General features: G+C 41.3%; 1 protein-coding gene across 2 annotated transcripts in view; it reads right to left on the bottom strand.

The window, feature by feature from the left end:
- LOC126336747 (protein bric-a-brac 1-like) overlaps positions 1–13,279 on the bottom strand; it is a 174,579-nt gene that overhangs the window by 43,683 nt on the left and 117,617 nt on the right. The window lies entirely within an intron of this gene.

The following is a 13,279-nucleotide window of genomic DNA, read 5'->3' as shown; positions in this document are numbered from 1 at the left end:
GCAATGAACAGTTTTATTAAAATACTTAACAAGGTATGTGAAGTGTGGGCACAGGTTTTGTACTCAAATGAAATTTTCATAATAACTGTTTCACTAAAATATGGACAAGTAGTTTATCTATGATTAAAATATAATGGTATTTCAACAGAGTCAAGCACGGATGAAATCACATCTGTTGCCAAAAGCTCTCTCTTTCTGACATAAATTAGTCCCATAATAGCATTTTCAATAATTTTTGCAAATTGCTAGGCTTGTTTATGTAACACAGTTACCCTGATTTGAATTTTACTTGAAACATTTCATCCAAATGGAAACATGATACGTACTAACATACCGAGACCATCACTTTCCCATTTATTATTATTAACACACTTAAAATGAAGTAAATTCTTATACTGTATTACTATCATCAACATTTTCTATATGAGTATTGTCTTCATACTCCATAGTTTCACATTTTCTTATTCTGATCTGAGATCAATTGTCTTCTTTTCAGAGGCATCACCCTAGTATTTGCCTTTAGCAACTTAAGGAAACCACAGAAAAATTACATCTCGATTTCTAAGGGAAGATCTGAACTGCTGGCTTCTAAGTGACAAGGATTTGGCAATACTATGCTTTTACTATAAAATTTCTCACTCTGTGCTGTGAGATTCTTGAGCTGCAAGAATAATACGCCTCAAAAAGAACATACATACAATGGAATGTGCAGGTTGGAATATAAGCAATATTATAAAAAGGATAGATTGTGACTAACTGTAAAGATGGCACACAGTCACATTGAGCTTTCATCCACAGCCTTCCACAGGAAGGAAAAGCAAAAACAAACAAACAAACAAACAAACAAACAAACAAACAAACAAACAACCACCTACACCCACCCACACACACATGCAAACAAACAAACAAGCCTACCTCATGCACAAATGACCACTATCTCGGCTTTGGCAAGAATGAAAGTGTATTGAGTTGAGCAGATGCAACAATCCAGTGTAGGGTGAAGAAGAGGCACAGACAGCAGGGTACAGGTGGGGGGAAGAGGTGGGGAGGGTGGGGGAGGGGGAGAAATAGAGAAGAGCGTGTTGCAAATGGCAGTGCTAACTTGGCTCAGAAGGAGGTAAATTAAGCTGCCACAGAAGTCTTTGATCACTTACCTAATAGCATCAAAAGTCTGACAGATAGCCATATGGCATTTACAAAGGAAATTAAAAGAATTTCTTAATGGCAACTCCTTCTACTCATTAGATGAATTTTTGGATATAGCAAGTGGGTAATTTCCCCAATGCCCACAGAAAAAAAAAAAAAAAAATATATATATTAAGTGTCCTGTAATATCTTGTATAGACACCTTTTATTAACCTGACACATTCCACATCATTACAAAGTGCTGTATTCATGATCTATGGACCAAGTACTAATCTAATCTAATCTAATCTAATCAATGAAGGTGTTATGAAGACATGAACTGAGAGGCAGTGATTGAACACAGCAGGCGGGAACACCTTGACACGCTCTTCCCCATCCATTTCACCTGATACTTCTTGATGCAGAGTACCATCTTCCTGGATGTTGACCACCTCTTCTCTGATGGCTCCACTCACACCTCTGTCCACATTAAACCCACCAACCACCAACAGTACCTGCATTTTGACAGTTGCCATTCCTTCCACACCAAAAATCCTTTTCATACAGCCTGGCACTCCAGAGATGGTGTATGTGCAGTGACAAGAAGTCTCTTGTCTAATATGCAGAAAGTCTGACAGGGGCCTTCACAGACAGGCACTACGCCACTCCCTTCCCACACCTAGACTGCAAAAGAGATTTCCCATGACATAGACATATTCCCACACACTCTCAAACTCTCATCATCCTCCCAATCCCAACTCCTTGCCACAGGTGCAAGGCCTGCTCAATCCATCTACCCACTTCTTCCTGTTCCAGTCCTGTCACAGGCTTACCCTACCCTACAAGAGGCCAGGCTACCTGGGAAAACAGTCATATCATATACGAGCCCTGCTGCAATCATTGCACAGCTTTTTATTGGTAGGTATCCACCAGGATGAATGGCCACTGCCAAACTGTGGACAAGAGTAAAAGGGACCACCCTGTGATGCAACATGCAGCTGAACATGACATGCTCATTTTCAATGGCTGCTTCATAAACTGGGCCATTTGGATCCTCCCCTCTGTCACCAACTTTTCTGATCAGCACAGAAAGTTGTTATAACACATTCTCCACTCCTGAAATTATCCCAGCCTCAACCTATGGTAACCTAATGTCCACACACCATCCAACCAACAGTTTCTACCCCCTCTGTCCTATCACCTCCCCCCAATTCACAATTCTTCAGCTTCACAGTGTGCCACTTACTGCTGGTACAGCCACCAGTCTTTCCCCCTTCTCTGCTCCTCTCCTTTTACACCCCTCCCTCCCCCACAACCTCCAGACACTGTGTCTGGCAGCCTTGTCTCAAGACCTAATCATGCCAGGCAGTGCTGTCTCCTCTTTCCCCATCTGTAACCTGCCCTCCGTCTCGCCCCTGGTTCCTCATCCCAACAAGATTGCTGCTTCCATTTGATACGATACAGTGCAATCTGGCTGAAGAGGAGAGAGATAGCAGGTGTGTGTGTGTGTGTGTGTGTGTGTGTGTGTGTGTGTGTGTGTGAGAGAGAGAGGTGTGCTTGATTGTTGTGAATGTATGTATGTTTCTCTTTTCCTTTCTGAAGAAGTCTTTGACCAAAAGCTCAATGTGTCACAGCCTTTTTGTTGTGCCTGTCTACAAATGTGATGCTTTTCAGTAACAGTACTGTGTTCACATTTTTGGTTGTTGCTGTTTGCAAGCAGGACGAGCTATTGAATAACCACATCAGCATTTGGCAATGTGTAGCATGTGTTAATTGAGTGGTGTGTGCATCCCTTTAATCAATGTCAGTCAAGAAAGAGTCAGAAAATTTTGCACAATCAATACAAACACTGCTCTTGTGCCTGACAGCATTCTTGAACTATTATCCACTTGTGTACAGATATAGGTAGTTCATATTTCTGGAAACAGGAAGGGAAATTGTAATACTTGTCATGGGGTATGAACCGATGCCTTTAATGAAGAAAAAGATGGAATGCAATGTGAATGGTTCAAAATTTTGGTCTCAGTATGACAAAGTCTTTTGGGAAAAATTCCACTGACCTACACAACAATAAAGCAAGAGATGCCTTTATCAGATTTGGTAGGTAGGCACCTAGAATGCAACAATCTACTGGAGCTTGTAAAATCACCCAAACATTTACCAGCACACAATAACATAACAAAAAAGCTTGCAAGTTTTCTTTCTTTTTGTGTCTGCCTATCAATGACTCAAGACTTCTCCCTTTCAGTGAATGGTATCCTTTAATATTCTACCAGAACTTTACTACAAAATTAAAAATCATACATAATTGATTTCCAAGCCATTTCATTAAGAACTACAACTTCAACCTCAAAGCCAACAAATCAACAAACCATCATAAACAATCATGCCCATATCAATGAGAAAAATTTTCTGACAAAGATCATGAAAGGTGTGGAAAAGCTTTGTCTGATGATAATCTGAGTAAATAAAAGCAATATTAAGACACTATTAGGAGACTCCTGAATCCAAATAAGAATTGGGGAAAAAACTGAGATACACTGAGGCAAAAAAAAATCCTAATACTAAGAAGGAGTTTTGCAAGGTAAACGGAAGTTGATAGACATGTTTCTACATCTGAAAGATGACATCTACTGAAATTTCGCACCAGTTGCATAAGAGTGGCCTAGCAGCACCACTATGAGGATGCAAATCAGGTTTGCTTCAAGTATGCGCTGTAACAATTGTGAGTGTTAGTTGCCTTTGAGATCCAACATATTGAGTTGATGTTAGTCAAGGATGCCTTTAAGATGCTGAAGATAGAAATATCAGGCAGCTCACAAAGTTTAAACAAGGTTGTGTGATAGGACTATGAACAAGGTCTATGACAAGCTGGATATTCCTTCTGCAATATTGCAGAAAGACTTGGCAGGAATGCAGCCACTGTACATGATTTCTGGCAGCACTGGTCGCAAAAACGTTTGGCTGCAAGAAGAATGGGCTCCAGATGGCCACGTGGCACTACTGCAGGGGAAGAACAATGTGTTCAGCTTATGGCTGTGACACACTGTAATGCATCTGCAGCAGTAATTCGAGTAGCCGCTGGCAATACAGTGACAACAAACTGTTAGACACCAGTTACTTCAGGGACAGCTCTGAGCCAGACGACCTGTAGCATGCACTCCACTGACCTCAAACCACCACCACTTGCAACTTCAGTTACGTCAAACATGATCTCATTGGAGGATACGGAGTGGAGAGGTCAGCTGCATTTTCTGATGGAAGATGGTTCTGCCACAGTGGCAGTGAAGGCCGTGTGTTGGTTACAAGGAGGTCAAGTGAGCACCTGCGGCCTACCCACGCCGTTATGTTCTGGAGTGCAATTTCAATTGATACCAGGAGCACTCTTGTAGTTATCCCATGCACCATAACTGCAAATGTATAACTCAGTCTGGTGAATAGACCTGCTGTGCTGCCATTTATGAACAGCATTCTACAGGGTGTTTTGCACAGCATAATGCTTGCCCACATACTGCAGTTGTAACCAAACATGCTCTACAGAATGTTGATATGCTGTCTTGGCCTGTTTGATCACCAGATCTGTCTCCAATTAAGCAAGTACAGAAAATCATCATATGCCAACATTCTGGTGGTTACACCAGTTAATAATGTGCCAGCATGTCAAATTTGCAATGGTTTTTCTTGCACTTACATTTACCTGTGAACTTGCAATGCTAATCACTTAAATATGTTACCTAGACAAACATATTCCTAAAATTTCATTACTCTATGTTATTTATGTCTCGATCTTGGGATTTTTTTTCCCCTATCAGTTTACAATCAAGAAATGGGCTCCACAGAAATATACCACTAGGAACAGCCAAAGGCTTACTGAACTCTGCAGACAGCACAGCTTCATACCCAACTTGACATAATTCAAAGGGATTCCATCAAACTTAAAGGTTGTAAACATCCTAACAGGAGAAAAGAGGAATCGTGTCTTGATTATGTATGTATTGACAAATTATTTCACTGAAAAATCTACTATGTTGAAGTACTATGAGGAATAGACATAGGTTTAGACCTATACCTATACCTATAGACCAAATCAAATTTAAATTCACACCTCTAAAAAGAATAAATGAGAAACCAACAGAGAAAAGAGGAATTATGACCCACACAAACTAATCTGAAATGACAATTATCAAGAAATCAAACAAATACAAAATTAATGGACAATTTAGAAGAACTGACACTGATTACAACAAGCTGAAAAATTTGCCTCCTTAAACATGCACAAAAGATGTACCTCGTGGACTTCAGATTGTGACAAGATTCACAAAGAAAGATAAGAGGCAAGGGTACAATTTCAAAGCCACATAATAGAAGCACATACAATCAGCTTCAAAAACATCAGAAAAAAACATACAAAAATTATGAGGTAAATCATGAGACAATATCAGAAAGATGTGCTCAACACATTACAAGAAACTTACCAGAAAACTAATTCCAGAGACTATTACAAAATCTTTGGAAGACAAGCGTCAAAATGTAGTCCTCCCCTTCCCCTACATTGATGCTGAAAAGTGAGGACAAACAGAAAATGGCACAAAGTAACAAGGTAAAGCCTCAAATAAGGGCAAAAGGATTCAATGAACTTGTGCACTGTGAATAATCCCAGGAATGTTTAAAAATTAAGCCCAACAGTCCAAGAGGTGGAAACTGCACTCACAAAGCTGAGAAACTACAAGGCATCCAGAGAAAACCAGGTTTTCACATCTCTATACAAAATAATCCAGATAACACAAACTCAACGAACATTGGATGACCACTATAAGTCACCAATTCCACAAAAAAGGAAATAAAGAGCAATCCATATAACTGCAGAGGTGTATCTTGCTTTAAATGCACATACAGGATATTCTCCAGAATTTTATATCATGGGCTTAAATGACAACTAGAGCAAGAATTAGGTGAATAACGGAGAGGATTCAGAATCAGGAGAATCTGTGCACAACAAATCACCACCTTAGAATTACTCACAGCATATTATATGAAACAAGCCTCTTGCAATAATCTTGTCAAATTTTAAGAAGGCATATGGCCTTGGGGAAGATCAGTTTGGATTCCGTAGAAATGTTGGAACATGTGAGGCAATACTAACCTTACGACTTATCTTAGAAGAAAGATTAAGAAAAGGCAAACCTACTTTTCTAGCATTTGTAGACTTAAAGAAAGCTTTTGACAATGTTAATTGGATTACTCTCTTTCAAATTCTGAAGGTGACAGGGAACGTAAGGCTATTTACAATTTGTACAGAAACCAGATGGCAGTTATAAGAGTCGAGGGGCATGAAAGGGAAGCAGTGGTTGGGAAGGGAGTGAGACAGGGTTGTAGCCTCTCGCCGATGTTATTCAATCTGTATATTGAGCAAGCAGTAAAGGAAACAAAAAAAAAAAAATTGGAGTAGGTATTAAAATTCATGGAGAAGAAATAAAAACTTTGAGGTTCGCCGATGACATTGTAATTCTGTCAGAGGCAGCAAAGGACTTGGAAGAGCAGTTGAACGGAATGGTGGTGGTTGTTGGGATGTTTAAGGGGGACTGAACAGCGAAGGTCATCAGTCCCCCATTCCAAAAACAGGCGAGATGAAAATTTACGGAGCAGGTAAAACCCCAAGGGGGGAGGAGACAGCCCTCCCCCCAGTCACTGAAAGAACACCAATGTGGCATCGAACGCTAGAGACAAGAAGAGGACACACGAACCCCGGACAGAAAGAAACGGAAGAAAAGAAGAGGGCCGGAGACTGGTTGACTGACCATGAGAACAAAAAAAAGGGAAAGAGTCAAACATCCGAATACACACTAAAATCCGCAACCAATGAGAGACTCGAGGACAAGAGACACAGAAAGGGAAAGGGGCAGGACCCCCCTAAATGGAACCATAAAAAGGACTACCACGGATAAAATTTAAAACGTCGTCAGCCATGGAGGCATCGTCACTTAAAACCAAAGGCAATGTGCCCGGGAGATTAAAAGACTGCCGAAGGGTACGCAGTCGGGGACACTCCAACAAAATGTGGGCGACCGTCAACCGGGACCCGCACTGACACAGGGGGGGATCCTCCCGATGCAAAAGATGTCCGTGCGTCAGGTAGGTGTGGCCGATGCGGAGCCGACACAGGATGACAGGGTCTCTGCGAGAAGCCCGCAGGGAGGACCACCACACATCGGTCGTCTCCTTAACAGCCCGCAGTTTATTGGGCGAAGTCAGGCTACGCCACTCGTCAAGCCACATGCCAAGCACCTTACGGCGGAAACGCCAGCTGCAGATCACGAGCCGGGAGGCCGATCTCCAAAGTGGGGGCGTTGATCGCCCCTCTGGCCAGCCTGTCGACACGTTCGTTCCCCGGGATGCCAACGTGACCTGGCGTCCAAACAAAAACCACCGAACGACCAGAGCGGGTAATGGCAAAAACAGACTCCTGAATAAAGGATACCAGATGAGAAGAGGTATAGCAGCGGTCGATAGCCTGGAGGCTGCTCAGGGAGTCACTGCAGATGACAATGGACGTACCTGAGCAGGAACGCATATGCTCAAGAGCGCGCAATATGGCCACCAGCTCTGCAGTAAAAATACTGAAGCCAGACGGCAAGGAGCGCTATTCAACATGGGCAGCGTGAGCAAAAGTGTAGGCAGTACAACCATACATCAGGGAACCATCAGTGTAGACAGGCTCACAGCCTGAAAATAAGGCGAGGAGCGCAAGAAAACGGCGACGGAGGGCCACAGGCGGAACCGAGTCCTTGGGTGGACAGTGTCTTGAAAGGAGGATATAAGATGAACATCAACAAAAGCAAAACAAGGATAATGGAATGTAGTCAAATTAAATCGGGTGATGCTGAGGGAATTAGATTAGGAAATGAGACACTTAAAGTAGTAAAGGAGTTTTGCTATTTAGGGGGTAAAATAACTGATGATGGTCGAAGTAGAGAGGATATAAAATGTAGACTGGCAATGGCAAGGAAAGTGTTTCTGAAGAAGAGAAATTTGTTAACATCGAGTATAGATTTAAGTGTCAGGAAGTCGTTTCTGAAAGTATTTGTATGGAGGTGAAACATGGATGATAAATAGTTTGGACAAGAAGAGAATAGAAGCTTTCGAAATGTGGTGCTACAGAAGAATGCTGAAGATTAGATGGGTAGATCACATAACTAATGAGGAGGTATTGAATAGAATTGGGGAGAAGAAGAGTTTGTGGCACTACTTGACAAAAAGAAGGGACCGGTTGGTAGGACATGTTTTGAGGCATCAAGGGATCACAAATTTAGCATTGGAGGGTAAAAATCGTAGAGGGAGACCAAGAGATGAATACACTAAGCAGATTCAGAAGGATGTAGGTTGCAGTAAGTACTGGGAGATGAAGAAGCTTGCACAGGATAGAGTAGCATGGAGAGCTGCATCAAACCAGTCTCAGGACTGAAGACCACAACAACAACAACAACAACAACATGGCTATGTCCAAAGACTTCAATTCTGGAAATCTTAAAGAAATATCAGACTCCACCCAAAATTAGCCAAGTTGATTTAATATACTGTAAACAACACAAAATCAAAAGACAAATTTAAAGGAGAATTTTTGGAGTCATTCTCCATTAAAACTGGTTTAAGATAGGGAGACTGCCTGTCACCATTAACTGTTTAGCTGTACATTGGCATGTATAATGAGACAATGGTACATGGCTGAACCAAGAAGACATCGTAATTGGAAGACCCAAAGACAATATAAGTTTACATATTCAGTAATATCAACAAAAAATTAAATCACTATAAGAAATAGCACACAAAAGTGGTCTCACAATATCCTTTGAATAACAGAGATTACGTTAACTGATCTGCTGCTCCATAGCAAAATCACAACAGAAAAACAAGAAATTATAACTGTATAGACGTTTACATACTTGGGATAACTCTTAACATATAACCCGGATAACTCTTAACATATAACCCAATGAAAGGCCTACATGGTGAAGGAGAATAAACAAACTGGCAAAAGTATAATATATACGTACTGCACAACAAATACATACAGCAAAGGCCTTACAGAAGCCACAAAGCTAACAACTACAGAACAATTACATAGCCAGTAATAACACAGGCAAGTGAAACCATTTTCAAAACAACACTGCAGAAATGAAGAGAATACTCAAGAAAGAGAGAAGGAGAATCAAAACATGCACAAACAAAAATTACCAACAAACTGAACACTGGAGACTAGCTTTTAATGAAAAAGTCTATTAGGAACTGGAACTGGTACTGCACATGATCAAGAGGATACACATTTTGTTCTTTGGACACATAAGGAGGACACCAGAAAACAGAATCATCTGGAGAATAATAGAGAAATTATGGAAAAGTAAAAGCAACATTAGATGGATTATCAAAATGAAGGAAGATATGAAGGGAGTATAAATTACAAAGAAAGATTTAAAAAAGCAAACAGACAAAATCATGAAACTGAAAGTAATACAAACTAGATCACAGATTTGCAAGGCAAAGGTCCCGAGTTCCAGTCTTGGTCCGGCACACAGTTTTAATCTGCCAGGAAGTATCATATCAGTGCACACACCGCTGTAGAGTGGAAATTTCATTCTAGATTACAGACTAAAATAAACAAAAAATGGGAAGGGTGATTTAACTTGCAGAAAAATAGTTGAGTTCTGAGAGGATGAAGAAGGTACTGGGCCAACCGGAAACTGAAAAACCGTTTACATAAATGATCTAAAGTGGCCTAATTAGTGCCACAAAATATGGTATTAATACATAAATGATGGGGCAATGGTATGGTATTGAGTGTCCAGACATTTTTTATTTATCTGGCTACATTAATTGTGAAATGACAAAAAAACTTATCTTGAGACAACTTTACATCATAAAATGATCATTTGTTGGTGAGCAAAATAACGTTCTAAATTTCTGTGTCTATCGGCTGTACTGGAATGTTGCCTTCCGAAGGCAAATGATAGAAAGCCAGCCATTTTTTTGACAGAACAATGAACATAGATGTGTAGCTGCAGACTTCTTCATGATCTATGATTCAACTGATTGTAGTCAATCTTGTAATCCCATTGGACATAATGATAGGTCAACCTATATAGTTACACATACAACAGGTGAGGTGGCTAAGCTCGGGCACATGGCAAAATATGCATGGCGGATTTAAGGCTGCAATGGCCTCACTCATCGCAACATGCCGATATTTTCAAACCCCTGGTGTATTTTCTTGTGGATTGTGATTTGCGCTGTGTTCTTATTGACTGTCAATGTTTGGCTAACACACGAGGCAGCCATTCTGCCTAATGCAGCACTGTCTTTATTCATCACTCAACCAACAGTTGTGTCTCCTCTGAACAAACCAACAGCACATGGGTACAATGAAAGAGAGGGTTCATATTTGAGTGCTTTCCAGTCTAACCTACAATATTCTCCTGCACTAACATGAGTTTTTCAACACACTTCCAGATTAATGTATCAGCCAAGAGGTATGTACTTCCAGAGCTTTTCTGTGTTGCACATTTCCAGAAGAATCAGTAACCATCACTTTCTGTGATTTATTTGCACAGTTTGCACTTTATAAAATCTTTGTAATTGAAGAAGCAAACTTACGAAAGTGAGAATGCGACAACCATTCCTCATAATCCTACAGAAAAGAAGGTTTTTGAAGGCAAATTTATATTTTAGGCCTGATTTATCCCCCACACTGCAACAATAGCCCATCCATTGAATTGATCATGGAGAAAAAGAGCCTCTTCCACTTTTTAGCACGTTGTCACCAAGTCTTTCTTATGCTTGAGCAATGTCTCCACACTGTTCTTCACCTGCCCTTATACAAGACTCTTTTACTTCTTGTGTTGGCCAAAGACGTGTCACTATGGTGTTGGGCCATTTTATTGCATAACAACCCAAATGGTTGTGAGCAATCTGTTGTTTCCTGACTGGACCTCTCAGAAGCCACAATGCTGGGCTCTTTTCTAATCAAATTACCACTATTCCATTCATTATAATACAATGCACAGCACATGAATGCAGTCTTGCTGTCACAATTTCCTATGGGTCTCAATGAGGAATTTGACAAACAAGAGACAGTTTGGTTTTGCATTAAACCACAACTGGAGGAGACAGTGGAAGACTTTCTCATCTCTTCCCCCGAGATGTTCCAGCAGCTACACAAAAGGATCCATTCTTGAGGCAGGTCTGCCAGTTTGTGCAAACTGGCTGGCCGAAGGACCTTACTTTGTCAGCCCCCGTGGAACTACATTGTTTCTTTCCATATCACCATGGCCTTTATCTGTTTGAAGGTATCCTGTTGCTCAATCAATATGATCATAACTGATGAGTGGTGATTCAAGAGATTCTGCAGTCCCATATAGTGCGACTCTCCCATCAGTCCCATTGAGGCATTTCCAAACTGAAAAACCTGGCCCAGTGACATTTGTATTGGCCAAGGGTGACTCCAAGGCTACCAGCCATAGTATAAGGTGCATGTTGATTTTGGGGATCCATTCCATAGATCCATGTGGTTGATTTTAATAGATTTGCATTCTCATTTCCTGCATATCATTAAAATACAACAGACGATACAGAGGGTCTCTGCCATAATTTCTGTTGTATTGAATGAGCATCGGGATCTCTTGTCACAAAAAAAGGACTGCAATTTCCATCAACTGGTTTTTGAAAGTTGGATTCAGGAATATTACCACACCTCTGTTTCTTCCGGCCTCTACCAGTGTGGCTAAACATTTTGTTAGACTCTTTAAAACACAGATGGAAGAACTCTTGACACTCATACCTACTGACTCTACACTGCTTTTCTGTTTGTCCATTTACTCGGTGACACCTATCAGAGATCAAAGCCGGGCAGAACAGAACTCCTGCATGCACCTGCTTCTTCACTGCCTTGAAAGGCTGTCAGCTGGTCCTTGTGGTCATATCTTAAGGTATTTTTCACTGGCAGCATTTGTGCTATACAGGGCAAACTCCATCTCCAGATATGCCACACTGATGTGGGCAGCAACCTCTCCAACCCCATGGGCAGACAAAAACATGTGTGGGGTCTGGTGTGGTGGTCGTGAGCATCCGGCATTTCTGATTCTCTACCTGTCATCCATCACCTCTGTATCTGGACATGGACAATTCACAAGAGAGTGCCCTAGTCTGTGCTGGGTCTGATGTCAGACCTACAGCCTTCTCCAAAATCAGTAGCAAACTCCGAGTCTGAATCACCTTTACATCCTGCCTCTATGAGATCACACTAGGATTGGCTCCTCTAGCACCGGCAGCAAATGAAGCCGCACTCGAGACCTGGCAGCTGTCTGCACACACCTTGTCCTCTCCCCACCACCCATAATGGTTCTGGCTCTATGGAATGATTCAAGAGCAGAGGGCTCTTGTAATCACGTTGGACGTATCAATGGATCAATTGATGTAACTATGCATACATTGGGCGAGGTCACTAGATGCAGAATGGAAGAATACATCCACTGGTACCAGGTAACATGGCATAACACCCATAGCAGATTTAATGACTGCCACAGCCTCACTTGTTGCACCTAGCCGATGTTTACAGCAAGCTCCCCGATGTGCCTACTGATAGTGGGGCTGAACTATGTGACTTTCCCTTGGACTTTGCTTGTTATCCAACACTGATGTTATAGAAAACATGGACTCGCCTGTCACCTTAAAGTGGTACTGTCTTTGCTCATCGTTCAACCAACAGATGTGTCTTCAGTGAATGAACCTATGGCATATGGGCGCAGCATGTTTTCCAAACTAAACGAAGTTTTTAAACAACCTTTCAGATTACTGTATACACCAAGTTGTATCCATTGCTTAGTAAAATCTCTGTTTCTGAAGAAGAAGACTTACAACAGCAAGCTTACAGGGGTATATTTTCAGCAAGAAATGACACCGTCTCACATGAATGCACGGTATGGAAGCATTATTACACCTTTAAAAATGTGTGACTTCCCTTGTGATTATGGGCTTGCATATTGTACTTAGACCCTCAGAGTTAAGTAGCTGAAGCAGAACTGAAGAGGGTATAGCGAAAATACCTGTACAAGAGTCACTGATATTTTTAGACTGTTGAATAGCAATTTACCCTGTCATTGGCAGA

The sequence above is a fragment of the Schistocerca gregaria genome, chromosome 2, assembly GCF_023897955.1.
Source record: "Schistocerca gregaria isolate iqSchGreg1 chromosome 2, iqSchGreg1.2, whole genome shotgun sequence".
Lineage (NCBI taxonomy): Eukaryota > Metazoa > Arthropoda > Insecta > Orthoptera > Acrididae > Schistocerca > Schistocerca gregaria.
Note: the sequence above shows the minus strand (reverse complement) of the source record. Positions and strands in the feature narration are given on the sequence as shown.